The sequence below is a fragment of the Cinclus cinclus genome, chromosome 10, assembly GCF_963662255.1.
Source record: "Cinclus cinclus chromosome 10, bCinCin1.1, whole genome shotgun sequence".
Classification (NCBI taxonomy): domain Eukaryota; kingdom Metazoa; phylum Chordata; class Aves; order Passeriformes; family Cinclidae; genus Cinclus; species Cinclus cinclus.
Window position 1 is genome coordinate 24,689,364 of NC_085055.1, and position 5,625 is coordinate 24,694,988.

Genomic DNA, 5,625 nt, shown 5'->3' on the forward strand with positions numbered 1-5,625 from the left:
ACATGAGTTTCTTTCATTCAACTGCTGTTAATGAATTTTAATTTTGCCTGCCTTAATTGAGTTCCCAAGGTTGCTGCTTCCAGTCCATTCAGGTTGTCATAGGTTGGTCAGTGCCTTCACTGCCACTCTTTGGCTGTTTGGTTTTGTAATATTTGAGGTTGTTAAAGCCACTAGTGTAGTCTAAACCCAGCTTTCCAATCTCTGCTGCATCAGCTATTCCTCAGTCTGTCTCTCTGAAGACTGGTGAACTGATTCTTTTAGATATCTGGCTGGAAGAAAAGAACTCAGGAAAAAAAAAAAGGCCTGAATATATCAAATAGGATAAAGTCACCTCCTCCCTCCAACTGCAGTAGATTTCCACAGTAGAATACACACTTAAATTAAAACAGCCTTTGGTATGTGTTACAAAAACTTGCACCCATCTCATTACAAAGCTAAGGAATTGAGTATTTAAAATGAGTATTTAAATTTGAATTGTTTGAGGAAAAATACCTGGAGCCTGACAGTTTTCTCACGTGAAGCAATTTAGCATCACCTCAGAGCAGCAATTGTCCACATTTGGGGATTTTGCTACCCCCAGTTCATTAGTTTCTGCTCAAATTCTGAAATGCTTCTGTGCCTGAATACCTTGAGGTACATAGGGTCAGTCAGGGGTGGGATTGCACTGGTGGGTGAGCTGGACCATGGAAAGTGAGGAAAAATAACACGTGATGGATCCTTCCATGTCCTCCTGGGGACTGGCAAAGGAGAAGGGAGCCCAGCTGGGAAGGTGCTGCCTCCTGCATCCCCCCAGCCCTTCTCTGCTGCCTCTGGGCAGGGCACAGGGCAGCTGTGGGGCAGTGGTTCCAGCTGCCAGCGGGCTCTCAGGGCAGGACAGTTCCCTCTTCCATGGGAGATGCTCTGCTGTACAGGGTCAGGAGAGTCATGTCCCTATTTTCAATAAGTTGGGGAAAAATTTATACCCCTCTCTCTCAACTATTCAAGTATGTCCATGTGGCTTTTCCCCACTTGCATGTTTTTTCCTAATTGTAATTTTCTGACATACTTCCTGGAAGCCAGATTTAGTAATATTTATCCTCCCAGGACTGAATGCCTCTGTTTGGCTCTGAGTCACCCTTCCAATTACAAATTAATTTATCCAGTATTGCTCTTTGCTGGGAAGAGCAGCAATGAGCAATGTACCAGTCTTAGACTGAAATTTGCTGAAGGGAAGAAGTAACATGGCTGAGGTGTCTCTATGGGGCTCAGCTTTGTGAGCTATTTATTTATTTATTTGTTTGTTTGTTTGTTTGTTTGTTTCAGCATTAAAACGGGCTGGATATTTGGGAAGGCAATAGGAGCAGCGTGAGGACGGATTTACTCCAAGGAATTTTACAGAGTGCAAGTGGGAAAAGCCCCCAGTGCAGGAGAGTTCCCCAGGGCTTCTCCCCCTCACCCTCCCTCCCTGACCCTTTTGAATTAGCCTTGCCTTTTTCTCCCTGCTGTACTGCTCAGGACATGATGGGGAGTGCTGAAGGAATCTTAGTGCTCCAATTTGAAGACCAACAGCAACTTGCAAAAGAAGTGTTTGTTTAACTGGGTTGCTTAAGATCACTCTTTCCTGGTGAAAAGGAAAAAATGCAGATGTTTGGCTGTTTGTTATTCAAAATAGAAAAAGCTGTTTAAAGGATTTCTAAAATATATAGGTGGTGGAAAATTACTAACAAGCTTTTATATTTTTAGGGGTTTTTTTTCATTTCCACCACAATGAAATCTGCAGTGTATGTGGCCCAGACTTAGGGCTGACTGGTGAGAATCCCAGTTGCAGTAGAGGGGAGCCAGAGCCAGTCATCCTGAGGAAGCCTGCAGGGAAATCCTCTGCCTGAAGTGTGGGAAATGGCATTTGCTTTGGGATTGTCTGCCAAGACAGAGAACTGTCATGATCAGTCAGTGGATACCTGGAGGGCCTCAGCATGAGAACTTGCTGTGCATTTGGGTCATCAGTGAAAAGGCATAAGCTAAAATCCCTTTGGGGTCAGCTGAACTTCATCGGGGGCATCCCACTGCATGGCTGCACATCACCCAAAGGCAGAACTACCCCCGACCTGGGGAGCTGCTCGTTCAAAGCCAGCTGTTTGGGAAGCTGCAGTGTCACCTGTCTGGGTCTGAGTGCTGCTCTGTAAATAAACCTCTGCCATCGCAGATGGGGCAGGGCAGAATCCCGAGTTGGGGCTTTTAGGTTCCTGCCTCAGGTCGCACCCACTCAAGAGAAGCACAGCCTGGCCAAGCACTTTCATTCCTGTAACCCCCTCACTTGCCTGCTCATTTCCAGCAGGTCTAGATGGATTTCCTCTGTCCCCCCCCCGTCTTAATTATTTTATTCTTATCTGAAAGCAAATTCAGAGAAGTGCAACTAAACTAAACATGCCCTCTCTCTTCTTGGAAATGCAGATCCCTGTTTGTTGGACAATGCTATGACCTCCCAGGTTAATTGAGCAACTTTCCAATGTGGTGTGGGGGTGAACCTCTCCTGTGGTTTGGTGTCCGATGGAAAATTCAGGAGGGGGAGGCATTTCCTGCAGAGTGGGCCTTGGAAATGTGCAGTGCTGAGCATAGGGCAGCTGTGTGAAACAAGTGTCCCTCTCCAGGAGCAGGGCATGGTTGATGTCACTGAGCTGGTTTCTGATGGCTCAAATCAGACCAAATCAGGAGCCAGGGCTCCTGGTTCCATCAGCACTTTCAGACTCAGCTGAGGATGTTTTAGCACTGGAAAGCCTGTCTGATTAATCTTATTTTCATTGATTTACTGCTGTGTCATTGTCTGGTTTTTAATGCAAAGTGCTGGGGGCTTTTTAGGCAAATTATATTTAAAACCCCAACATGTAGAATTACGACTGAATGAAGCTTTTTGCGTTGCTAATCAGTCTTCCTTTATTCCACAAACATATTTTTATCCTTTCATCACTATTTTGGATTGAAGGGAGCATTTTTGTTATATACCGTATTTATAAGTCAGCCATCTTGGGCATTTTCTTTTGTTTTCCTCTCCCTTATTTGTATCTCAGTTGTAAGAGGTGGTTTCCTCTTTCAAGATGAAAACCATAACTGATGTTGGGGTTTAGCAGTGGAAAGCCCTGCTGGGACTGGGGAGTGCCCACTGTTCCCTGCATCCGAGGGCTCACTGGTCCTGTGCCCAGCTGAGCTGGGCATGGTGTGCTGGTGCCAGTGGTGCCCTGGCAGGGTGTGCTGGGAGAGCAGAGCCCTGCTGGGGAAGGGCTCTGCACGGACAGAGGTCACCCTTGGGCTTCCACACAAAGAGATTTTTTTATTTCTGCCGAGACACTTGAGACCTCAGTGATTTTCATGCTAATTTTAATCTTGTAAGATGTTTCTCATGGACTGTTTATGGACTGGTTGGCTCTTGAAAGGCCCAGAGGGACATTTTCTGTAGAGCAAGCCTGAGAACTTCACTTAGGGAGACTTGCCAGGAGCCCATGTCTTTCATTTATTATCCTCAAATGCACAGCTCACTAAAGAGGATAAATCCTGCAGACTTAATGCAGCTTCTCAGCTTGGACTGACCACACTGATGCTGAGGGAACTGCTCAAAAGACTGCAAATAAAGGCTTGTATCTGCCTGGATATATGTGGGGCTGGGGTCGAAGAGACCTCAAAATCTGTACCTTGTGAAAATCAGGCTGCTGAGTGAAGGTCTCTCCAGCTGCCCTGCTGCTGAAAAGTTAGGAGTAAGACCACACACACCCTCACCAAGGACAACTTATTTTGGAAAAGGCAGTGTTTACACCTGACCCATTTGGTATGCAGTAGTTTCCTACCTGGTTTCTGTTATGCTGAAAAAAATTGCAGCCTGGCTGGATTCACTGTTTTGGAGTGTAAGGGGAGAATTAAATCCCTCTTCTGCTCAGTAGTGCACATGTAGAGGTTTCTTTCTGGAAGCAAACCCCTCTGTAGTGAGGATTAAGCATCAGTGGACAGAAATAAAGACAAAGAAACAAACAGTCCTCTCTGAGGTTGTTATAGAAGACACTGTGCAATAATACCTCAAATTATTGTCTGTATTTGGGTTATGTAGATGGACAAGCTAGGATCTTTTTCCTGTGTTTCCTCAAATTACAGTTTGATGGGAATGAATCGTTAAACCCAGGCACTTCAACAAAGCAAAGGTAGGTAATTGGTCATACAATGCCTGTATAAATGTGTTTCCAGTTCCTGTGATGGAACAGGATTGTGTGCACTTTGACTTTAATAGTCTTCTTTTATTTTCCATCTTTCCTTAAATAGATGCTGAAATTCCTTCTCCATTTTTCGTCAGCTTGGGCTGTGTAACTGTGTTAGTTGCTAATTTAGAGCAAGTGGAATAGGATCCTCTCTATCCATTCCTCCCATGTCTCCTTTGAAAGGATGTTTTTCTTCTTGGATCACAGCAACTTCTACTGGAAGTATTTGTGGCTGGCACTTAGTGCATTTTTATTACATTTAGATCATAAGGGTGACACTTGCATGAACCCTCATCAGTGAAGCTTTTTTCAGCATCTTTGCCTTCAAAAAGCACTCCAGTCTTTTAAATCTCATCTGTGGGAGGTACTGAGCAAAGGTTCATTAGGTGTGAGCAGCAGGCTTTGATTTATTTGATGAAAACATGTCTGTGGTGTCTGAGGCTGGCTGCTGTGGGACTGCAGGCAATGAGAAATGCGTTCTGTTAGCAGCACCAGGTGTGGCAAGGAAAATGTGCTGCCACTGGGACTTAGCAAGAGGACTCCTGTGATTTTGTCAAAGGTCTTTGGCTTCATTTCCACCTTTGTAGCTGTGGCTGAGAGTGCTGCAGGTGTGCAGCCAGGTCAGGCTGTCTTGTGGCCATCAGCAAATTAGTGGTGGTGCTGATGCCTTGGGGTGGCTCCCTAGAGCAGAGGCTGGACAAGGTTAAGAGAATAAAGTGGGCATTTATTAAAGGCCTTCAATAGATACGCCTTGGGCAGTCAGAAGCCTCAGAGGCTGCACCCAAAATGGACAATGGTCACGAGTTTTTCAGACAGATACAAGTTTGGTTTATTTACACATCAGGGGTTAATTTACTCCAATGACAGCTTCAGGTAATGAAGTCATTTACCCCCAGTTTGCTCCCCCCAATTCACTTTTGTTTGTACTTTCTGGGGACTGAGGCTGTGGGGTGTCCTTGGCTCTCAGGCCCAGAGGGATTGTTTTGTCTGACCAAAGTGTGAAGACAGTAACTCACACTTTATGTGGAGCTTGGAGTTACGCACTAATGCAGCGCAGGATTTGAAAACTATAAAAGCTAAAATCCTAAGGTGTCAGTGCCTCATAGAAATCCTTGTGGGCTGGGGTATCTCCAGTGTCTGGGGCAGCCGTGTGGCAGGAGGCTCCTTCCCACCCTGGGATGGTTTTGGGGTGGGATGTGCTGTGCCCTGGCCAGGGCAGAGCTGAGGGAAGGAGCTCTCTGCTCGCAGCAATCCAGCCCTGCCTCTGCCGAGGGACTGAGCCAAAGCACTGCAGTGGTGCTCACCTCCTGGGGAGGGGGCCAAGGCATGGCAGGGGCTTTCTGTGCCTTTGGACAGCCTTCCACAGGTCTGGAGCTGTGGTGCATCTTGCAGATTAAGGAGTGGAAGG